At 61.0% G+C, this 15,592-nt stretch overlaps 1 long non-coding RNA gene across 1 annotated transcript; it reads right to left on the bottom strand.

Annotated features, from left to right (window-relative positions):
• Positions 1-11,810: 11,810 nt before the first annotated feature.
• On the bottom strand, positions 11,811-15,302 carry LOC121818569 (uncharacterized). Its single transcript, XR_006058538.2, has 2 exons — positions 15,137-15,302; positions 11,811-13,524 (listed from the first exon to the last, which is right to left on the bottom strand). It is a non-coding gene; the product is annotated as an uncharacterized LOC121818569 (long non-coding RNA).
• Positions 15,303-15,592: the final 290 nt, after the last annotated feature.

Raw genomic sequence — 15,592 nt, 5'->3', positions numbered from 1 at the left:
GCGCCTCTTGCTTACCGACCGTGGCCGTGCGCTGACCCGCCCCGGTGGGAGATGCAAGCTGTCCACACCGGGACTGCTTTCCTTAAGGGGTAAAGCCATGCTCTTTGGAGGGAAAGACGTAGGAACCTACAGAGAAAGGGAAGACAGGGCGAGGCCGCCTGACTGGGCTGGTGCTTCTCAGCCCTCCTCAGGCTGGCTGGAAGACCAGTGCTCACGTGCTGTTGCAGGCGTTAAATTCACCCCACTTTCTGGTCATCTAATCAGCGCACCTTCATCAGAACACTCGGTTATCCCAGAAACATTAAAAAACAGGTAAAAAACCCCAAGCATCCTTAACTGACTGCACAGGGATAAGCCCTCTTCCCGTTTCCCATAGTTTGTTCAAGTTTTCTTCAAAGGGACTTTTGTCCACTTTCAGGCTTCACACTTAAGCATAAGCTCCTCTGCAAGAAGTTAAAGACTTTAAAAAGTCACGTATTTAATGGTGGTGCTGTGTGACGTCCAGTTACACCCAGACGATGACTTAGCTTAGATCTTCCCTGTTGCTGGCCGTCTGTCTCCACCTCCAGGGGCAGACTCGGGTCTAGCATCTGCTGACACAAACGTAATCACACCAGCCCCGCCCCAGCAGACCCCAGGGTCGTCCACGCTCCCTTCTCCCTGGAGTCCCTCCCACCAGTGACGTTCAGCTTCTCAGGAGAGGCAGCTGTCCACTGGGCTGGAGCCTGCAGTCCTGATGTCGCCTCTGCTGGATTGCTGTCCTCTGAAATTGACCGCATCCCCAAGGAATGACCGGACCTGCCTGTGATCATGTTCAAGGTGGGGTTCGGCTGTCAAGGGAGCAGGCCTCTAAGAAAGTGGCGTAGAAGATGAAGTGCTTTTCTGTTTGCAAAACAGAATCCTTGTGCTTCAGAAGCGTGGTTATGCCAGACGGCGTTGCGAGGAAAGCTCTGTCTGCATCCCATGTTCTCACCTTTGATCAAAGAATGCGAATGTTTTGGAGTCTCTTGATAAGTACAAGGACATTGCTTTCCAGAAGGTTGTAAAAAAATGTATATCTTCCAGAAGTATCTAAGAGAGCGTGGGAGAAATTCTGTTTCCATGAATACTTATTAACATGCGTGCTAAGTCGCTTCAGTCGTGTCCAACTCTTTGCGACCCCAGTGACTCTAGCCCTCCAGGCTCCTCTGTCCAAGGGATTCTGCAGGCAAGAAGAGTGGAGTGGGTTGCCATGCTCTCCTCCAGGGGATCTTCCCGACCCAAGGATCGAATCTATTTCTCTTAAGTCTCCTGCACGGGCAGGCAGGCTCTCTACCACTGGCGCCACCTGGGACGATCGTCTATTGAAATGCGTATTTTTTGGACTTAGTACCGTTTAACAATGGGCTTTTCTGCGTGTCGTAATTAAGCACGTGGGTCTCCCATTCATTCATCATGGGCACATTTCCACCACCAGTGCAGAGCAGCCAGGACGCTCATCAGCAGGGCGAGGTCCTGGGGTCGGCACCACGAGCTGACACTGGGCATGGTCTTCAGGCTGGGCCCGAGGGGAGGCCGCTGCAGGCCGCGTCCCCACACCTGGTCCCTGGAGGTCCTGGCTCCACACTGTCCTGGTGACCTGGGAACACGCCCCGCAGGAGTTGAGGCCCCCAGAGGCGCCTCGGACAGCATCCCCCTGACAAAGGTGAGGGGCTGGGGAGGACCCCCCAGGGCTGTGCCCGGTGTCCCCGTGCCCACCCCTGTGCCGCCCTTACACCTAGAGTCACGGGCGTGGCAGAGCGCCAGGAAGCCTGCCCATCGGCTGACGATCCTGGAGAGCGCAGGAGAGACGCGTGAATGTGGGCAAGACACCCTCTGGGTCCCCTGCAGGCTGGGCTCTGTCCACACAGGCAGGGGTGGTGGGAACACTCGGAGGACTGGCATCAGGGGACAGACGCCCTCTGGGGTCCCAGCAGGAAGGGCTCACACACGGGGTCGTGGTGCTCACAGGCCTGTGAGCTTCTCTGGGGGGGAGGCCAGGAAGGCCCTCGAGCTCTCAGGACCCCCAGACGTATGTGAATTAATGGAGGGTTTTAGGAGATCGAGGGAAGCTTTTAGGAATCCACCTGCAATGCAGGAGACCCTGGTTAGATTGCTGGGTGGGGAAGATCCCCTGGAGAAGGGAAAGACTACCCACTCCAGTATTCTGGCCCGGAGACTTCCATGGACTGTACAGTCCATGGGGTCGCAAAGAGTCGGACATGACCAAGCGACTCTCACTTCACTTTAGGAGATCAGGAGGCTGTAGGACCCACAGGGAAGCTGCCATCGGTACCGGGTTGGCCAGGGCCCTGGGTGGTGTCCAGAAGCCACTAGAAAAACCCAACCTCTGTCAGCAGACATGGTGATACGTGCCCGTCCACCACAGCTTCTGGAGAAAATGCTGCGTCTCCTTTACCATCTTCTGAATTTCATCTGAAGCCTCTCTGGGAAGATGCGAGGGTCGTGTGCCATCAGTGGACAGTTGACAGCATGGTTCTGGGCCCGAGGACTGCTTCCGGTCTAACGTGGGTGCAAAGAGGGGCGGGTGCTCGAAGGCACCCAGCCCAGGATAGCCTGGTCCGACCCGAGTGCCCTACAGCGCCAGGGTGGCACTGCGGGGTCTGGGCTCCCAGCAGAGGTCCCTGTGGGCAGACAGGTGGAGGTCGGGCTTGGGGTTTCCCGAGGCTCTCTCTGCTCTCAGTGGGACAGCTGGCTTTACGTGGGAACCAGCAGTTCTGACAAAGGTGATGCCTTGGACGGTGGGGTGAACAGGTGCATTTGAGTCACATTCTGGGCGTGACTCGCCAGGACGCAGCCACGCTGAGTGGACTGGTGAGAGCAGGGTGAAGAAACAAGGCCGACAGAGACACCTGAGGCTGTGGCTTGGATGCGCTGGCAGCGGCACCGCCAGCTTCGAGGGTGGGGAGGAAACAGAGAGTTAGGTTTGGGCTTGGGGGTCTCCAGGTGTCCGTGGGCGTCCAGGTGACTTGGCAGGAGAGCCTGGCAGCCTGTCCCATGTTCAGGGAGCGGGCCTGACTCCAGCTCAGGTTGTCTTCTGGGTTTGCAGACGAGGAGCTGAGAACCAGGAGGCGAGGAGGTCAGTCAGCGAGAGCCTGGTGGACACACACGCCTGGCTCAGGATTCCTGGAGCAGCTGGGCTTAGAGAGGAGGTGACTTTCTCTCCACCAGAATTTTGTAGGGATTGCCAGCTCTTCCCAGCTGGACAGTTTGCCCGCATGGTGGGCGCTCCGCCCCCAACGGGCCCATGAGGACGGCTTCTGTTTTATAGATGTGGAGACAGGCGTCCAGAGACTTTGGGCCGGAAGCCAGAGAGAAATCGGGGGGCTGGGCCTCCCCTCTGCTGCCGCCTCTGCTTCTCCTCTTCCTTCCCTCACGTGCCAAAGCCGCCGCCCACAGATCGGGGTCAAAGCGGCCAAGGGCCACTGCCCCCTCCCCAGATTTCTGTGCACCTGCTTCACAAAACAGAATGACACAGGGATTGTTTTCCACTTATTTGAGTAAAGGCACCACGTGTAGAGCTTTACTGATACTCAATACGGTAGACCTTGGACGTGCCGACGGGCGACTGCAGCAGTATTAGCAATAGCGTGAACATAAGGTCCGACTCGACGCGCGTGAGTCTCAGCAGGCTCCGGGAGTTGGCGATGGACAGGGAGGCCTGGCGTGCTGCAGTCCACGGGGTCGCAAAAGTCGGACACGACTGAGGGACTGAACTGACTGAACTGAAGGTCCAAACAACTGGAAATGGGCTTTTTCATGTGAAGGTGGAGGATGTTGAGGACTGTCAAGGCTGGGTCTGCACACGGAGGGAAGCGCATGGATTTCTCAAGTTCCTGGAGTTTTCAAAGCTGTGAGGCGGCTGTGGTTTGGAGAACACGGTGATGTGTTAGAAGTAAAGCTGAGCGTCAGACAAGAGCCCGAGGGTCTCGGGGTCCAGCCCCACCTCCAGCCCCGGCGTCAGTCGTCCCCCTTTCAGCCTGTCTTCAATCGCAGCTGCTCCTTAGCTGAAATCCCATCACCCTCTTAGGAATGTTGGGCAAAACAGCATTACAGAATCTGCCGTGTGGCCAGCTCGTTGGATGGAGTCGTAAGAGTGTAACCTGCAACGCAGCCGCCGCTTCACTGGGTCCCAGATGCTGTATCTGGGGCTGGCGCCGAGAAGGAGGCGGGCGCTGTGACTGCCACTCCATGGTTCACGCAGTGCGGGGGCCAGGAAGTGTGCACCGAGCCGGCGCCCCGCCCGAGGTACCCGGAATGAGCTGGAGGGAGGTGGGCAGGAGTGTCTCTTCCTAGTCAGGAGTCTGCTCAGCTGCTGTTCCAGCGACGCTGAGGTCACTCCCGAGCCTAGGACTTGCTTGTGGCTGCAAGAGTGTCCAGCAGGGGCTCAGGACAGTCAGCCACCAAAGCCCGTCTCCTTCTATGCCTTGTTTACCTGGCGGCCTTCCCCAGGCCTCCATCCCGCCCCCTCCACCCCTGGCTGTCCACACACGAGCCCAAGGGGCCGAGGGACCACGTCCACCCCCGCCTGCCCCAGTCCTCGTGGGCAGAGCGTTTCCCTCGGGAACCCACTTATCTACTCCCTTCTGCAAAACTTGTTCCTTTGCAAACGCCTGTTCCTGCATCTCCCCTGGAGAAGGAGATGCAATCCACTCCGGGACTACTGCCTGGAAAGTCCCATGGACAGAGGAGCCTGCCCTGCATCTACTTTAAACGGCGTACTTTCCACCGTGCCTTCTCTTACAAGGGTTTCCTTTGCTTTTCATTTGTGATGGGCTCTCAGTTCACATTTAATTCTTATTTGCCCATTTAGTCATGCTTGCTTTCGTTTGTCCAGCACTTCACTGACTAAACATTTTGGCGTCCTCTTAGTTGTGACATGCAGGGAACCCCAAACGAGCGGGCCAGCCCGTGGCCTCTGGGCCACTGTGTGACTGGGAAGATGCCCAATAGCGAGAGATTGCAACGAAATAGGGCAGGTGCGGTGATGACACCTCGGAGGCTCTGGGCGTCTGGAGGGCTGGGTGGGAGCGAGCGTGGTGGAAGCTGAGGAGGCAGGGTGTCGGAACAAGAAAGAGAAGACGGGAGGCTGCCCGGTCGCCAGGCAGGACTGGAGAGCAAGTCCTCTGCGTCCAGAAAGCAGAACAGAAACCTGTGAGGCTTGTGGAACGCTCCCTCTGCTGTGCACCTGGGGCTTGTACACACGTGTCCACGTGTATGTGCATGCATGTCTGGGTGCACATGTGTCTACATGTGTCTTTCTGTGTGTGCATGTGTCTCTGTGTGTGTCCGTGTGTGTGTACATGTGTCCATGGGTGTGTGTGTCTGTGTGCATGTGTCCATATGCATGTGTGTGTCCGTGTACACGTGTCTATGTCTGTAGATGGGTGTCTGTGTATGTGTCTGTGTACATGTCTGTGCCTGTGTGTGGGTGTCTGTGTACCAGTGTGCATATGTCTGTGTGTGTCTGTGTACATGTCTGTATCTGTGTGTGTCTGTGTGTCTGTGTGTCTGTGTCTGTCTGTGGGTGTGTGTGCATCTGTGTACATGCGTCTGTGTACATACGTCTGTGTACATGCGTCTGTGTATATGTGTGTCTGTGAGTGTGTGTCTGTGTCTGTGTGCATGTGTCTGTCTGTGGGTGTGTGTGCGCATGTGTATGTGTCTGTGCGTGGGTGTGGGTGTGTGGGTGTCTGTGTGTAGGTGTCTGTGTATATGTGTGTCTGTGAGTGTGTGTGTGTGTGCATGTGTCTGTCTGTGGGTGTGTGTGTCTGTGTACATGCGTCTGTGTATATGTGTGTCAGTGCGTGGGTGTCTGTGTGTCTGTGTCTGTGTGCATGTGCCTGTCTGTGGGTGTGTGTGTCTGTGTCTGTCTGTGGGTGTGTGTGTCTGTGTCTGTGAGTGTGTGTCTGTGTCAGTGCGTGCGTGTCTGTGTGTCTGTGTGTAGGTGTCTGTGTCTGTGTAAATGTGTGTCTGTGAGTGGGTGTCTGTGTGTGTGTGTGTCTGTGTGTGTGGGTGTGTGTGTCTGTGTCTGTCTGTGTGTGTGTGTGTCTGTGTGTGTGGGTGTGTGTGTCTGTGTCTGTCTGTGGGTGTGTGTGTCTGTGTACATGCGTCTGTGTATATGTGTGTCACTGCGTGGGTGTCTGTGTGTCTGTGTCTGTCTGTGGGTATGTGTGCATCTGTGTACATATGTCTGTGTACATGCGTCTGTGTATATGTGTGTCAGTGCGTGCGTGTCTGTGTGTCTGTGTCTGTGTGTGTGTGTGCATGTGCCTGTCTGTGGGTGTGTGTGTCTGTGTCTGTGAGTGTGTGTCTGTGTCAGTGCGTGTGTGTCTGTGTGTCTGTGTCTGTGTGCATGTGCCTGTCTGTGGGTGTGTGTGCGCATGTGTATGTGTCTGTATGTGGGTGCTTGTGTGTGGGTGCCTGTGTGTGTGTGTCTGAGTGTCTGTGTCTGTGTGTGGGTGTTTGAGCAAGTGTGTCCGTGTGGCCCCTTTGAATGCCCCTGCCCCACATGCTGACGGCCGCTGGCCCTCACAGAGGCAGCATCTTGTCAGCAGCAGTGGCCTGGCTCTCTGAGCTGCTGGCCCCACAGGCAGGGCGTGCTGACAGGAGTGGCCTCCCAGGCTGCAGGGTGGCAGGGGATGCGGGGCAGGTGTGGGGTGTGGGGCCCAGGCTTGTCCTGGACGTTACAGCTGAGCCAGAGGCAGCCCGCACATCCTCCCCGAGGACACGCACTGTGCGGCCCGGGCTGCAACCAGGGTGGCGCGCCCCCACGTGGGGCCCAGACTCCAGCCCCCGGCCCCCAGCCCCCCAGGACCCCCACCCTCCTGGGTGCTCCTCCCACCCCAGGCCCCATCCAGCTCCTCCAGCCCTGGGCCCCCAGGGCCCCCACTCTCCTGGGTGCTCCCCCAACCCCAGGCCCCCCTCCAGCTCCCCGCCATCCCCCTGGCCCTCCAGGACCCCCACCTTCCTGTGTGCTCCCCCCACCCCAGGCCCCAACCAGCTCCTTCACCCCCCTGGCCCCCCAGGACCCCCACCCTCCTGGGCGCTCCCCCCACCCCAGGCTCCCCCTCCAGCTCCCCGCCGCCCTCCTCGCCTGGCTCCTGCTCAGGGCAGCAAGCATGCGGTGCTCCATCTCCACGTGCGACCACAGACCCTTTCCTCTGTCCTCCCAGCCGCCCCCACCCCCAGCCCTGTTCTGAGCCCTGGGCCCATGGGAGGCAGAAGAGAGGATGAGATGGCCTCTCCTGCAGTGGGGGAGGCGGGAGGCGGGAGGGGGGACTCCAGGTGCCAACACTTCAGAGGGGCCAGAGAACCCCAGATCCAGCTCTTCTAACCACGGGCCATGCCGGGGAGTGTGTGTGAGCACACGGCTGTGGTGAGGGGTTTGCGTGAGCACACGGGTGTGGTGAGGGGTGTGTGTGAGCTCACGGGTGTGGTGAGGGGTGTGTGTGAGCACACGGGTGTGGTGAGGGGTGTGTGTGAGCACAGGGCTGTGGTGAGGGGTTTGCGTGAGCACATGGGTGTGGTGAGGGGTGTGTGTGAGCTCACGGGTGTGGTGAGGGGTGTGTGTGAGCACACGGGTGTGGTGAGGGGTGTGTGTGAGCACAGGGCTGTGGTGAGGGGTGTGTGTGAGCTCACGGGTGTGGTGTGCAGAGGGGCACGCGTGTGTGAGCACAGGGCTGTGCCTCTGACTGCTGGGAGTGTGTGTGGTCCGTGTGGCATGCGTGTTACCCCGTGGGGCTGGTGTGGCCTGGCGTGTGTACTGGGTGTGGCTGGCGGGTGTGCCCAGGGCTCGTCCTCCAGAAGGCCCGTGTACCTGGTGGTCGAATGACCCTGTCAGACGCTTCGGGTGGTGGGGGCCCCATTGGCTCCTGAGTGGCTGGGGCCCCCAGCCCGCTCTGCTCCCGGTCCAGGGCTGGCGGGTGGCTGGAATTCCTGAACGGGCCCTGAGGGGCGGGGACACTGTCTCACCGGCTCCGCTGCAGGTCCTGGGTGCCGGGCGAGCAGTGGGCTGCTGGTGGGGTCGGGGGTCGGCCTGGAGTGTGTCTGGGGATGCTCCCTGTGTTCTCAGGATGCCCCTCAAAGCGGTCCCGGTCCTGCCGTGGAGGACGAGAAAAGCTTGGGGGGCAGCGTGCCCCGTGCCCCTGGAGGAAACGCCCTCGGGTGGAAACAGCCCAGAGCCGGCCTTCCCCGCCCGCTCTTGCCTCTTGCTCCGGTTTTATCAGCAGCCGCTGAGCCTCTGGGGTGGTGCTGTGTTCCCTCCGTGTGAACCCTTGGGGCTCACATGCCCCCGAGGACCCTGCCTCCCGCCGAGTCCCGTTTGTCACTGGGCCTGTTAGGGGATGAAGGCGCCCATTTGGCAGCGTCACCTGCCTCCTTCTAACTCGAGGTTCCTGCCGTGGGGCGCGGCGGGACATGGGAGTCACAGAGCCTCCTCTCGTGGAGGAGCCAGTCCTCAGGGCAGGACCACCCGTCTGACAGCTGTGAGAAGCTGGGCTCTCCCTATGCCTCAGCGGCCTCCTCGGGGCCTGATGATAACCTGTGAGGGGTGAGGAGTCAGTGAGGCCCTCGTGCTTTCTGTGAGCTGGCAGGACCTCATGTCTCCGGGGCAGCTGCGGGGAACACGCGTGCGTGGCTGAAGTGTGGGGGCAGGGGCAGGGGGCTGCGGGGGGGGGAAAGGGTGCTGGCCATGGGCCCCACCCTGCCCTCTGAGGGAGGCGCCAAACCCTGAACCCCGCATCCACCCCAGGGCTGGCTGGCCACCCGCCGCCCTGGTGTTTACAGGATGTGTTCTGAATCAAAACACCTTCTTTGCAGACACCTTCCTGGAAGACAAGCTTGAGAGTTTGAGATGATGAACAGGAACTTGCTAGGTCAGCTTCGGACGTGACACGTGGCTTTCAGCTTTACCGTCTGGTTCTAGCCGGCTGTGTTTTGCTTTGTAGATGGCTCAGCGTCGTCCTGGGGAATCACTCTGCGTTTTCACTCTTTCAGTCTCTCCTTGGCTTCTTCCTCTTCCTTCCTGGGTTTTGGAAGGGGCTGCGCTGAGCCCGGGGATGCCTCTGGAGGGAAGAAGGTGCCCAGGGTGTGTGCTGTGGATGGAGGACAAGGGAGCTGCTGTCCTCAGCAGGCACCCGGGGGCGTTGCCTGCCTTGGTCTTACCCGTTTCCTTGGAAGCCTCCTCCACGGTGGGCTGGGGAGGGGACAGGGCCCACGCCTCTGCTCCACTCGTGACAGCTGGTGCTTCGCCATGGGGAGGCAAGGAGGAAGCATCCACAGTCAGCTCACCACCCCTGGAGACCCAGTGCTGGGGCGGAGATGGACCCACCCCGGCCGGCTGGCCACCAGGCTAGACCCCCAGGGACATGGGGCACCCGACATCCCCCGCGCCTGGTCTGGGCACAGGAGGGCAGCATGTGCGCTGGGTTTTGGCCGCTCTGCAGCGACAAGGACGGGTGGCCGGAGAAACCTCGTGAGTTTCGGTTTCATCTCCGGCCGGTCACCTCCTGCTGCCTCGGGTCAGCTCTGCAATCGTCTTTGATCTGAGAGACACTGTGGAGATCACTGGGTCCCCTCCTCATCTTGCACTCGGGGGAGCTATGGGACTCAGGCTTGGGCGCCCGGAGGACCACAGCACCCCGGGTCAGCCGGGCACTGCAGGAAGCGCCCTCCTGTTCCCCCTTCTATTTTCATTGCTGGGGCGATCTTAGGCAGGTACTCTCTGGGCCCGTTTGATTGTCTTCAAAGTGATGGAAATAGGACTTCTCTCGTCTGCCTTTGATAATCTTTGCTGAGGATCAGGTGGGACGTGGTCGCTGTGGTAGGTTACGGGGCTTCCTGTGATGGAGAAGGGGCCGGGGCTGGTCAGCACCCCTCACCTAGTGGAGCGCTGGGCCTGAGGCTCTCCTTACTGTGCCCAGGATTCTTGATGTGAACAAGCTGGGTCCCCCACCCCGCCCTCTCCAATCACACACACACACTCACAGTGTTCCACAAGCACGCACACACACTAGCATGCACGCACACACACACACGGGACTCTCAGCGGGATAAGAGTGGGCCACACTGAGCCCAGGGCAGCCTGTCCCTGTCTGGCTCTGCGACCGTGCGTGACTCCTGTGACCTCTCGAGGATCCAGGGTCCCAGCAGTCAGCGAGCAAAGGGGTAAGTGGAGGTTTGCACGGGTCAGGGGCCCAGCAGCAAACAGAAGGCATCACACGCGGCTACCTGAGGAGGTGACACGCAGACAGAGCGTGGTTACACTCAAGAGCTGGTGGCCCTGGAGGCTGGTGTTGGTGTTTGCTGGGACCTGTGCCTTTGGCCTGAGGCTGGTGTCCGGGGCAGGTCACCACCACTGATGGGGTGACCCCTCAGGGAGAGGGCTGTTGAGGGACTGTGGCTTCCTGACTCACCCCACTATCTGGGCCCCGTGGAGCCAGAGGGTGCAGGTCACCTGAGGTGCCGAGGAAAGAGACGGGCCGAGACCTCCAGCCTGGCCCTGCGCGTGTGTGCAGGTGTGTGCGCAGGTGTGTGTGCAGGTGTGTGCAGGTGTGTGTGCAGGTGTGTGCAGGTGTGTGTGCAGGTGTGTGTGCGGGTGTGTGTGCAGGTGTGTGTGTGTGCAGGTGTGTGTGTGGTGGTGAATAAGGTCATGACTAGGTCGGCGTGATAGGAGAGCAGACCCAGGCCGGGCCCCGTCGCGGGACCTGGTGACCCTCCCGCACTAACAGGGCCCCTCAGGGTCACAGCCCTGCAGGGTCGCAGAGCCCAGGGGGTCAGCCCTGCCTCAGCCTGACTGGGAGCTGGTGCACGCACCCCCCAGACCAGGCAGACCCCAAGTTTGGCGCAGCTCCGCCCCCACCACTGGGGACACTTCCTCCAGGTCCCTCCACCTCAGGCCTCCGCTCAGGGTCTGCTAGCTCGGCGCCCACCCGCCCGGATTACTTCCTAGCTGTGGGTCTCCCATCACGGAGGGTGGGGCAGGGACTGTGGAACAGCTCGTGGTGTCGCCCCCCACTGCCAGGCAGCCTGTGGGTGGCAGAGCTGAGCTGGGTGAGAGCCTGGGCGACCCCTGGCCCCCGGCGGCCCCTGACCCTCACCGTCTGTGGTTGTGGCCCTGGCCTGTCACCCCTGCCTGTCAGTCTCCCGAGGGAACACAGAGACCTCTCTCTGCAGGCTGCTGTTCTCAGCTCATCTCGGCTCCAGAGGCTGGCTGGGCCACCACCCCCTCCCAGCAGTTCTGCAGTGAAGCCCCTGACTTGGACGGTGTCCCGGGCCAAGCGTCCACTGCAGCGGCCTCCCGGGCAGGCTCGTGGGCAGAGACACCCGTGAGCAGAGCAGGGTGGGTGGAGATGCTACCTAGGGGTCAGAGGCACTGTTAGGGCTGGAGGCAGAGAACCTGAGCCTTCTCATCACAGGGCTCCAGGTGACTGCAGAAGGGAAGGGACCAGCTGTCCCCTCACCTGGGACCCTCCTGTCCCCCCGGTGGCTCCGCAGGAGGCTCAGGTCAGGAGAACCATGGTCAGGATAGAGTCCTGTCCTGATTCACGCTGGAGCCTCGGCACCAGGCTGCAAGGAGCCAGGCCATGCTCAGCTGACATAGCCCATCCAGGGAAGGTTCTGGGTGGGGAGATGTGCCCCTGATCCACTGGGGGAGGAGGCCCTGAGGTGGATTGTGGGGGGCGGGGACGGCCCCCAGGCCCTCTGCTGGCTTCTTCACCTGGGGTCCTTCCCTTTGAATCTTGCTGCCTGGAGAGGAAAAGGAGAGATAATAAAGAAAGGGGATGATCCCCAGGGGTTTATTTGAGATGGAATCAAAGTGAGGAAAACAGATCAAAGCTGTGGGAAGACAGGTGCGTTCCCCTGCTTGGCTCTGCCAACGCGTGCACGGTGGTCACACACTTGCAGCCCCTGGGACAAACCGCACACGTGTGAGTGCACATATGTATGTGCCTGTGGTGTGTGTGAACGCGCACGTGCCAGAGAGACAGACAAAGACAGAGACGGCTCCATTTGGTGTCGCCCAGCACCCCAGGACTAAGTGAGCCCTGTGTGCGGTATGGGAGGGAGGGTTCTGGCCCAGGGCCCCGGGGACACGGCCCATGGTCTCCCCTGCCCTGGGGGCCCGCTGACGACGGAGGGATGCAGGGAGCCAACTGCTGACATCCAGCTTGCCGGCCACCTGAGGACAGTCCATCTGGAGAGACTCAGGGGTGGAGGGGACAAAGGTCTTGGCACATCAAACATAGGGTTTAACACAGTACCTTAAACCCGGGTTAAAGCACAGCACTTTCTTTGCAGCCAAGGCAGACCCCGACCGCGCCAGAATCCAGGAGGCCAGCCTTGGCACCCCACCGTGCCTGCCGGCTCCTCCTCATCCCGCCTCTGCCCCCGGGCACCTGCTTCTCTGCTGCTCGCTGAGGATGGATCCTCGGCCACTCCTGTCGTCCTGGGGAAGCGCAGGAGTTCAAGTGCGTCCCTCCTCCTTACCCCACCCCGGAGCTGAGGCCTGGCTGCGCCTGCGAGGGGAAGGGCTTTCCACCTGGAGAGATGTGTGTGCACCCAGGACCAGCGTGTGCGTGCACGCACACACACACACACACGCACGCACGCGTGCACAGCGCTCTGTATCATTCTAGCAGCAGCCTGTGCGTGCACACACACTCGCACGCTTGCACAGCTCTGAACCGCTCGGTGCTGATGCCCCGGTTTCATCTCCAGCCCTGACTAGTCCTGGCCTCCAGCGCCGTCTGGGAGCCACGGGTGAGAGGCTGAAGACAGAGCCCAGGTGCATCTGACCCCGAGACCGGGAGCACGCCCAGGAGAGGCAGCCGCACAGGCCTTGGGTGCCGGGGACTCAGGCCTCAGGGACAGGCAGGCAGGACGCAGAGGCAGGCTGTTCCGACCCTGGCAGATGCCCGAGAGGGCCCCCCTCCTGGAGTTACACGCTCCCCCAGTCCTGGTCCCCAGTGCCTGGAGAGCTGCCATGCCCTGGGGGACACGGGCAGCTCAGCGGTAACGACGTCCTGCACCCTCAGGCAGACGGCCACAGCCATTCCTGCAGGGGTCTGATTTGGTTTTTTTCTTGATACTTATTGAAACAAAAAGAAAATGACCAGGGAGTGACTGAACCCGCTTCCTGGAGTGCAGATGGTGTGCATGTGACCTCAGAGCCCAGTAACAACAGGGCCCAGCCCCCGCTGACATCGTCACCAGGGCCCAGGGCGGCCTCCAAGCACGACGGGCAGGAAGGAGTGTTCTCAGGAGCTGCTCTTCTGCCCATCCGAGTTTCTTCTCTGGTTATAAGTGGCCATACGGGCACCAGCCATCGACTCATCAAGGGCCAGCACTCAGGGACGCCCATGGAACCTGTCCAAGCAGCCCCGGCCGTGGACCAGTCTCTCTCGAGCAGTGATGCAGACAGGAGGTCAGCGCCTCCCAGGCTGCCTGTGACTCTGGCCTCTGGCTCTCCTGTGCCGAAATGAGCTGGAATGAGCCAGAATGACCCAGAATGAGCTGGAATGCCTCTCGAGATGCTCCAAGGTCGGCTGCCACCCACCTCCTCCAGAGCCACAGCCTCCTCCCACCGCGATGGGTCCCGGGCCCTCCCCGTGAGTCCGTGCTCTCCTCCCATGCCATCTGCCCGCTCTGGCGCCCCGTCAGCCTCCTGACTGCAGCTGTGAGCCCTGCAGAGCGCACGCGTGATGAGTGGGAAAACGAATCTGAAATCTTCCCTCCGGGCTTTCCTCTTGCCTCCTCCGCCTCGCCCCCCTCCAGGATCAGTTTATCTGCCAGTCCGGCCTCCAAGCGGAGCCAAGGCCAAGTTGGCGACCTGCCCTTGCTTGTCAGCTTCTCTGACTGGCTGACAGGGAGCGAGTCTGAGCCAGGAAGAGCTGTGCGTCCCCACAGCCTGGGAGGCAGCCGGCGGCCAGGAGGCTCTGCTGGGCTGTGAGGAGCTGCGTGTTTGTGTGGGGGATGTCCCTGGGCCTGGGGACACTAAGCCATGGCATGTGCGGAAGCAAGTGTGCACGTGTGTTCATGTGTGTATGGGTGTTCATGCGTGTGCACAGGCATGTGTTCACGTGTGTTCATGTGTGTTCATGCGTGTGCACAGGCATGTGTTCACGTGTGTGCATGTGTGGTACTTGGTGTGGCATCTGAACATGCCCAGGCTTCTTGCAGCCCCTGCAGGTGACTCGGGGCACCTACACCTGCCTTGGCCTTGACATTGGACTCTGCTCCAGGCCCCTCCCCATGCTGTGTCCCTAGGGGACCTGTGCCTGGGACCTGGATTCTGGACACTGCTGGGTCTGTGCGCAGCGGGAGCCCGGGGCCTGGCTACGGGGCTCCCTTGGGAGGAAACGATGTGCAGAGGCACCACCTGCTCTGTGACCGTCCTCTAGGTGGGTGGTCCCGGGCGTGCAGACCCCCGCACTGTGGGGGCGCTAGAGAAGGTGTGGAGACGGGCTGGGGCCACTGGAAGAGGGTGGAGGAGGACAGGAGTTTGGGAGGAGCCTCAGACGCCTCCCAGTGCCATCGGGCACTCGATCAAAGTGCCCTTCTCCTTCTGTAGAGTCGGACACTAGTCCACTGCGTCCTTGTGGAAAACCCCTTGGCTTTTCGGGGCCACGCCCGCCTCATTCATGCGTCCCTTCCTGCCCCCCTCTCTGCTCCTGGGCTTCCATGATTGGCCTGTTGCACCCTGGGCAGTCTGGGGTCTCAGCTTCATGCCAGCTGCAGTCACACCCACACAAAGACCCCACCTCTGTTTCTATCCCAAAGTCTCTCCAGAGCTCCGGAACGGCACTTCCAGCTGCCCCTACCCCCCTCCACTGGGAAGACCCGCAGGTCCTCAGAAGCAGCAACAGGGGGCCGGGCTTGCCTGGCTTCGCGCCTCACCCGCCCACCCCTCTCTTCTGTCCTGGGGAAGCCCCGCACCCCCGTTCTGGAATCAGGAAGCCCAGCCCCGCGCTTTCTCTCCTTTCCCTCTCCTGGCTCCAGCTCTCAACACCCCGGGTCTTGACTACTTCTGAAGTCCCTGGACGGGCTTCCGCCTCCGGTCTGGCCCAGCGCTCCCCGCTAACCCTTGTGTTCTCACCGGGCGCCACATCCCGCCGTGGAGCGCCTTCTCCTGCGTGCTCGGGGCCCCTCTGCTCGGAACCCGTCCAGGCCTGTCCAAGACCCTCAGACACAACCACAGGCTCTGCGGGCCCTCCGATCTGCCATGCCCCCTCCTGGCCTCCTGCGCACCCACCGTGCTGTCTGGGAGAAGGTGTCTGGGCGCTGAACCCTGCCCTCCGCAGGCTCCGCGCCCTCCTGACCCTGCGCTGTAATTGGGTGAAGCGGGCACGCCCACCCGAATCCCTGCCCTGTGATTGGAGGACAGGCAGGACCGCTCCCTCCCAGTGTCCTGCCATGGGTGAGGCTCTGGTGTGGGAGGAGGGGGAGGGGAGGGGAGGGGAGGGGAGGGGTGGTTGGGTCTGGGGAGGGGGGCTTCCTCCTCCGTGGCCCTGACTGCTGGGGCACCCCCCTCACAGACGGGTCTGCGTACCTG

Source organism: Ovis aries, chromosome 2 (genome assembly GCF_016772045.2).
Source record: "Ovis aries strain OAR_USU_Benz2616 breed Rambouillet chromosome 2, ARS-UI_Ramb_v3.0, whole genome shotgun sequence".
In the NCBI taxonomy this organism is placed as follows: Eukaryota; Metazoa; Chordata; class Mammalia; order Artiodactyla; family Bovidae; genus Ovis; species Ovis aries.
The sequence above is the reverse complement of the archived record's forward strand: the minus strand, read 5'-3'. Positions and strand labels throughout refer to the sequence as shown.